We start from the raw sequence: 8,856 nt of genomic DNA, 5'->3' as shown, positions 1-8,856 counted from the left end.
TGAAATTTTCCATCACAAGATTCAAAGTCAAACGCTTTTCTTAACTTTGTCGAAGGTTTACCAAAAAGATCTCTGCCCGTTTTTTTTAATCAAACAGTTCGAAATGAAAATTTTTTTAAAATTTGAAAAACAAATTTTCGTTTAGTCGCAAAACTTCTAGTTCTAATTTGTTTCAAAATGAAAGGGATTTTGTTTCTTTGTCTACTCAAACGTACAAAACAAATTCGAAACGCACGACAACCTCTGAACACAGAAAGCTCCTGAAAATGAAAGTCTCAAGTTTGGATTCTTCGAAAAATAACTAACTATTCATGTTTCTGCATCTTCACTTCAAAACCTTTCAAATTTCGTTCTTTTTGAGAATAATTTTTTAAAGAAGTTTAATTTCGTCTGAAACAAATCGCTTTGAGCGCCCCTAGTTTCTACTCTTGCCAATCAACATTCGGTTGAAACATCAAGCCTACTTCTAGAATTAAATCTGTTCTGTTTCTACCCTTATTTTCACTTCATCACATTTCTGTAATAAAAAACGCTAAAGCCCATAACTGACTTAACCTATTATTAGTTAAGTTTTTTTTTTTTCTTTTACAAAAGCATTGCAATTTGCTTCAACTTTTCTACGTTCTTTAGTTGGGATACAAACTAACCACTGGAGCAAAGCAACGCTAATTAGCAACATTCTTTGAAACGAACTTGTTTGTGCAGTTCAACGACTTCTGTTTGATCACAAACGACCGACTTACGTTTGTACGTTTCCATATACAATTGAAACGTTTGTTGGCTTGTCTGCGCCCTTAAACGTTTCCACGTTAGATGGCGTCTGCCAGATCAGGGATCAACTGATTAATTGCTTAAAAATATCTGAAATGTGCTTTATTAGTAGACGTCACCTAGGATCAGAGCTTTTAGTGGACTTTGCAATGGAAAGCTGTAGCTGACTGAAGGACTTTTCCAAAAGAATAGCAATATCCTTTTTGATCACATTCAGACAAAAACACTGCATTTTCATCATCTTCAGTATCATCATCATTATCAAACCACAATCGGCCAGTTAGAGAAACCAAGTAGCCTACTCCCTCTTTGGTTCCATTACTGCTTTGATAGATATAACTTACCTACAACATGTTATAGGTAGCCTAATATTTATTTGTATGTGTTTAGTAGGCTACGTTTTTTCTACGTTTTTACTGCCGTCAATTTATTTTATGCTAAAGGACGTACTTTCAACTAACTCGCACTCTTGACGGCCATTTTAGACATGTATTCTCGCGACCCGGTTGCAATCTGTTCGCAACCCGGAAATGGGTTGGGACCCGGTGGTTGTGGACCCTTGATCTAAATCTTCAACCACAAAGCACAAGATTAGGCTGGATGCGATGAAAAACGTTTGTGAACATTGAACCAACTTAAAACGCGCTACATTTGTTGGCTGGTTAAGCATATATACATAAGTTTGAACACTTATGAAAAGCCATAGATAAATTACATCCAGGCTTGAGGAAATACTTTTGCGACTTTTCGTTGCGATTTTTACCTCCGGTAGGTAGCGCTAAATACACGTAAAAATGGTTTTACAACCAGGTTGGAGTTTTGATCGTCTGAAAAGGTCTGTAAATGAACAATAATTTATTTAGTTTAAAGAATGTTGCAGAATAATTAAAAGCAGAGATAAATTGATTTGATGAAACATCATGTTTAGATAATCAGTGATGGCCAAATTATTCGAACCGATTGACACCGGATGAGTTAATCAACAACCATCATCCTTCTTCCACAGAATGGAGAAAACGCCTGTTCCAAGCTGATGCATTCTTGTGTGACTTGCATTGTTAGCCAGTGCTTTGTATAGAGGAAAAAAGTAGAAAAATTATCTCATAACTACTTAAAGTTTGACCCTTGAAAATTTATTAGCCGATCAACTTGCCATTATGTAACTGATTATTGTGTCTCCTATGAAATTTGCCAAAAAACGTTTATTGTATTTCCCTTTGCACCTGTGGAAACCACTGCGGCTTCCTTGCCAAAATTGAAATAAAATCAACAGTATAAAAGTAAAACAAAGAAACAAAATTATTTATTGACGGTTACGTCATTTAAATGTGAATGTGTTGCATGGTCTTTCAGGTTGCAGCATACTTTCAGCAATCAGCAATGATTGAAATAGTTCAGCAAAAACACGGTTGTAAAATGTACAATAAAGTTCTAATTTACATAAATTATTGAAAGAACTTGGCACTTCATTGCCTCCAACCCTCGACGAGAGGAAGGAACTTAATAATGATGATGTTGATTGAAACCAGACTTTGAAAAAGAGTTTTGAGGCGTATCTGGCACCTCCACGACCCAGTAAACAAGCACTGGCCCAGCAAGAGAAATATTTAAAAAATACTTGAACAAATACAAACTACTACGTCAGAGGTTGAATGTACTTATCCGAATTACCACGGGCGTACTAATCACTAACAAGCAAATATTGAAATCTTGACAAATAATTATAAACGACGTCACAGGTTGTTTGTTTTCAAGTTAAAAACTATCACTTGCAACAGCATTTGGTTGCAATTTTGTTAATTTTTACCTTTTTGAATTATGTAACTATGACATCATCTCAGTTACGTCTTTGTGCCTAAACACAAAAACATGTAGGTAAATATTGAAATTATTAAAATTTATGTACACGCTGTAACATAATATTTATTTTCAAATTAAAAAAGCATATTAATTATTTGATTACAGTTATTTTGTTAATTTTTATCTTCTTTAAATTACTTAGTTGTCACATCACCTGATTTACGCTTATGTGTCTAAAAATAAAACATGCAAACATACTTAAGTTTAAACTTCATCGAATACAGTCCAGGGGTGTGCAACGTGCGCCCGCGGGCCAAATGCGGCCCGCGAAGAAAAATTGTGCGGCCCGCGAAAGTGTGCCAATTTTGAATTGTGTACGGCCCGCGAAACGTATTTATAATTTAGTTTAGTCTGGTACGTGCGAACAATTCATTGTAGAGTGGATTATTGTACATTTCGCACCTTCTGTTAACCATTTTCGAAATCTCCCACCGGTAAGCGCTAATCCGATTGTATTTAATTATTGGGAACGTGAGTAGATCAGAGGCACAGAATTGTACAGAGAATAGCTCAAACAATGAAACCGTATTCTGATGGTAATTTTGTGAAGCAGTGTCTTATCGATGTCGCAGAGGAAATGTGCTTTAAAATGAAGAGTGAAATTTGAGAAAATAAATCTGTCACGGTGGACGATAGCGAGGCGTATCGATGATTTGTGATATTCGTGACACTCTCAGGGATAAGGTGAAGAACTTTGTTTCATGGAGTTTTGCCATCGATGAAAGTATCGACCAGAAAGACACAGCACAAATGGCCATATATGTAAAAGGAGTGGACAAAGGTTTGAACTAAACGGAAGAGCTTCTGTCACTACAGTCAATGAAGGGCACGACAACTGGTGCTGACAACATCTGTACGGAAGTAATTGATGCTTTTGACAAGTTCGAACTGTACTTGTCCAGCTTATGCGAAATCGCAACTGATGGTGCTCGATCCATGTCCGGAACTGGCATTGGATTCATAGGTCTATTGAAATCAGGGTCTATTGAAGTAAGAAGAAAGTTGAGGGAGAGAAAAATCGATGATGACATAGCAATTTTTCATTGTATCATTCACCAGCAAAACCTGTGCACAAAATCCTTGAAGTTCAAACACATCTTGAGCCCGGTTATTAAGGCAGTAATTTCATTCGAGCACGAGGGCTCAACCATCGTCAGTTTCAAAAGTTTCTGGATGGTCTCAACACGACACATAAAGATCTACTGTACTTTTCCGAGGTGCGTTGGTTAAGCAAGGGCTGCATGTTGCAACGATTTTACAAACTGCCGAAAGAAGTCGTGAATTTTTTGAAACTTAAAAGGCACCCAATAGCTGAAATGGAAGATAAAAATTGGATATGCGATCTAGTTTTCTTGTTTGATTTGGCTACGCACCTGAGTGATCTCTACAAAACTGCAGTGAAAAAATCAGTATGGGAATGAAATGTATGGTCACATAAAAGGTTTTATGAACAAGTTACGACTTTGGAAAATCCACATACAGACAGGAAATCTTTTCCACTTCCCAGCTTTGAGAGACTATGAAATGCATCTTGAGCAGAAAACTGAATTTGCAGACCAACTTGAAAATTTATTGTACGAATTTTTGGTTCGTTTCAAGGACTTCAAATCTGATGAACATTTCTTTGATATATTTTTTTCCCCATTCAAGACAGACATTGACAAAGCACCAGCTGATATCCAACTTACACTGATTGATCTTCAAGTGAAAACGGATTTGAAAGCAAAGTATTTAGAAATGAATCTTGGCGATTTTTACCGAAAACATCTCGATTTTTACCGAAACCAAGATGACTTTCCACATTTGAAAAAAATCATTACTTCAAAAATGGCTCTTTTTGGCTCAACGTATTTGCGCGAACATTTTTTTTTTCTAAAATGGGCGTCATAAAATTCCCCTATCGATCGGTTTTGACAAACGAACACTTGAAAAATAGACTTCGAATTGCGAGCACTACCATTAAAGCAAATTTGGAAGAAGTCGTCGGGAAAAGAAGCCAGCTGCAAATTTCTCACTCAACTAGTTTAAAGTCGGTGTGACAATAAATTTAAATGGCAGTTTTCTTCAGAAATTTATGCTTTCCACATTTGAAAAAAATCATTGCTTCAAAACTAGGCTACTAGAAGGCACATCGTGCGGCCGCGGTTTCACCCCAATATTTATATCTGGCCCTCCTGTAATAAAGGTTGCACACCCCTGGACTGTACACTATAAAAGATGCTATGATAACCATATTAAGCTATAAACATGTTTTCCAACCGAAACTGTTGCAGTGGTAAGCTTTGGATAGCGGTAAGCCTACGATAACAGTTTACAAGCGTGCTTGCCACTGACCAAATAGGAAAGAAAGCAGAATAGAGTTTTACAGAGAAAGTTTGTAACAAGACCTAATTCTACGTACTTGCTATGAAATGAAGACGGTCGAATTTAATTTCAATCAAACATACCAAAACAAAATTTTACTTTGCAAAAAACGATTTGAAACAAAATTCTTTACCAAAAGATGATCACTGGAAGCAAATAAGACAAGTAGCCTAGAAACTATATGTCCGCCAAAAGTCGTTTTGTTTTGAGCACTCAAACTATTTACTATATTTTAATTTCAAAATAACCCTGTAGGAATGACCTTGTGATGGTTAAAATATAAAATCACATCTTTACTTGCATAGTCTTGATAGCCTTGAAACAAAACATTTCTTAAAGAGCAGTCTCAGTTTCGTCACGTTTACAGTTGGGAGTCGGTTCGCTTGCACCGACAGCAATCCATCTCAATAGATGCTCGTGCTTTACGGCGGCCTCGGCTTTGTGTGCTGTTAGCATTGGAAACGTTTTCTTGAAACCGCATTTGTGCTTGCTCGAAGCTTGTGCAGTTTGGGCTTGGGAAACTAGCAAGTTGAGTTGATAGGCCTACCGTGTATTGACGTAAACAGAACCGCAGATTTATCTGTCAAAGACAAATTAGTCGTGTTTTTTTTTCTGTGCAATGTAAAATAAAAGCAGGAAATACAGCTAGTAGCATTGTTTTTCATTAGCAGCTGCAAAGCCAGTTTAGCAAAAATTGCTTGTTGGATAAGTTCTTGCAATCTGACTAGTCAATAGTCATCACCAATTCACTGCACTATGAGGCAAAGAAAGCCGAATCAGAGTTCTATTTATTGTGTGCGCTGTGCCGGCATACTTTATCATAAACAACGTTCTTCTTTCAATTCATGAACTTATATGACTGTAGCTTGGTCTTATTTTGTTCCCTTGTTGTGCATCTAATCTAGAGCAGATGGACAAACGTGAGAGTTATATAAAACAGTGAATCATTTTTGGGCTGGATGCATCCAACCATGCTGTTCTTATAATGGATAACACCTGCACTGGTTTCTTTCACACGAAAAACAACGTGTCATATATTTCAGCGTCATCAGATGCCAACAAGAAGACATAGCCTACATAGCTTTTTTCTTATGCCAGTTTAGAGTTGTTTGTTTTCGAAAGTTAATTTTAATTTCCAATGGCCGATTGCAGACGTATTTACAAAATGTGATCATTTTTATAATGTGATCAAGTGGGACATTTTTAATCATAAAATCAAGTTTATGATAAAAAGTGGCTTAAAACAACCAATAGAGAAATATTGTGTGGTTAAACTACCGATTGAAGTTTCCGGCCGTTGATTGAAAAAATACTAAGCTTATTTAAGGTTTGGTAGCCTATCCAAATGCTATTATTAGTAACCAAAAAATTATAAAAGGTTCCGAAATTGGAGCTGCACGATACGATTTTTGGGGTTGACACGAAATTCTTCACAAATGAATTTAATTGAAACGAAACTAAAACAAACATAATTTGTATAGCAAAAAATATGTTGGAAAAATGTTTGTGCCAACTATTTGTGAGCCTAAATAATTGTCTCATTTTAACCTACGTTTCGTTATAGCTTTGAATTTACAACGAAACGAAATGAACAAAATTGAAATCACTCAAGTTTGAAGTAAAATATAATATTTTGAAATATTGAGGTATTTTTGATGCACGGCCATTTCCAGTCAGACCATCCTCAGGTTGAACAACATTGCATTTTATTTTACTCATGAGAGTTCAATTAAATGTCATGATTTCACTTTCAGATTAACTTTGAGTTCAATCAAGAGCAACAAATCAACAAGATTTGGTTCCCTCAAGTCGACTCATTGGCTATGGTGTCACGTTCCTCGTCAAAAAGCTTTCTTTTTACATTTTTTCAACCATAGTGATCTCCATAACGATGTTGAAACGGAAAATTTAGCTAACTGGCATAAGCGTAAGCTTAGATTAAGTTCGAATAGTTCGACCTTAACCCTTATCAAAGATCCAATTGCATTTACTCTGTTGGCGGTAACCGGAAGGCTAATAGTTCGATTCTCTTCTGATGCGCTTGCAAGATTTTATTGTGGCTCCATAAAACAAGAAGATAATCTTATGATTATGTTTCATTTGCTTGTAGTAGGTTGAAAGGACTACTGACTTTTGCTTTTCAAATTAGACCACCAAAGTGTAGCTTATAATCTAGTTGGGCCATGCTGTTTGTCCCCACTGCTTGCAGCATTGCGCAAAAAAAGCGATAAATTGTGGTTATTATAAAGCAAATATTCGCCTAAAATTGACATTAAATTATTACTAAATCATTTGGTTAACACTAAAGTTAGTGAAACAAACAAAACGTCTTCACTAGTGGTTTTCAAGTGTTTTTGTTATTTTTCCATGAGACTTTCTTATAATTGTGTTCGAACTTGTGAATATGTATTTTTCTGGAAAGGTTCAGAAGGTGCGCTTTGCCGCAAGCAGATATTGAAACCCACAGCAAAGTGCTGACCATCTCTCTGCAACGATCTAACATAGCAATTGACACATGCATCTGGACATTTCCCACAGAATCTGTTCAATCGCCACAGGTTACACAACGTCCGCAAACGTTAAATCAATGTAAAAAACGATTGATTTGCTGTCAGGGTTGTAGACCAATTGTGTCGGACTGCATGAATATCCGGTCCTCGATCGTGTTGTTCCATAACTCTACAGTATGACCCTTTTGTCAAGTTCCCCTTTATGTTCATTTGTACCAGACGATCAATTAGATTTAAATTGACAAGTTTGTTTGCTGCTTTCTGCTTACTCTCAGTTGAACATTTACACAATTTTAAATAAAAACGATTCTTCAGCAACTAGCATTGTCACAGGATAGCCTACTGCATGAGTAAATATTTGTGACACATAGCTTTTTGTAAAAAGACAAAAGGATAGTGAATGCGTAAAGCTCTTGAGCATTTGCGCCTGCACTCCTGTAAACGATATTAACTTATTTTCGAAAGAACAGAGAATGCAACTTCGCGATGAAGAAAAAGGCACAGTCCTCCTACGATGACGTGTTTATTTATTAACCCACCTCTCCCAATCGCCAGTTGTTCTTAGTTCACTTCGCGCTTTTTTTGCAAAACGGAACGTGAAACATGGTTTTGCTCAGTTGGAAATGAATGGAAATAAAGATTTAGTAGTTGGAGCAACAACATTGGCTGTTGGGTCTTGTTTTATGCTAAAGTCTGTTTCAAACAATCGTCTTAAAAACTTAGGCCTGCATGAATGTAATGCAGCAGAAGTGAAAAAAATAATACTTACAGGAAAATGTATGAAGTTGAAAGCAGATTTTTTTGTCGGGTCCAGGCTTACGCCCTGAAAAATTTAGATTAATTGGACAGAAAGGCACGGAAGCCAATCTTACCTTCAGGTGTCCTGCCAGGTGTCCAGTCGCACTGCGCACAGCCAAATACAGAGCGGTGTCGAACAGTCGCCCTTCGAGTGCTGTTTCAGTTCCACTTGGCAATGTAGCTGACTTAGCTAAGAAACTTGAAACCAATCAAGGTCCTGCTTACTTTTATAACAAGTTGAGCTATTCGACCTATTGCTCGGGTCGGCAACTTGGTACACAAGATGAACCCAAGTTTTGAAGAGTTGTTGTACGAAACAAAATTAGTAGGTTCAGATTCATTCACACAAGTAGAAGTTAATTATATGCAACACCCAACGTTGCATTGAACAAGCAGATACATACCTCGACATGGGTGTTGTGCGTTTCTGGTGCTGTCACACCTAACATCTATGCTTGTCTGCTAGGCTTTTGTTTATCAATGTAAAGTCATGGTTCGAAGTTTCCCTACAGTTACCGCATCGCAAGCTTTGAAACTAAGTATCCTTCCCACT

Source organism: Aplidium turbinatum, chromosome 9, assembly GCF_918807975.1.
Source record: "Aplidium turbinatum chromosome 9, kaAplTurb1.1, whole genome shotgun sequence".
NCBI classification, from domain to species: domain Eukaryota; kingdom Metazoa; phylum Chordata; class Ascidiacea; order Aplousobranchia; family Polyclinidae; genus Aplidium; species Aplidium turbinatum.
Note: the sequence above shows the minus strand (reverse complement) of the source record.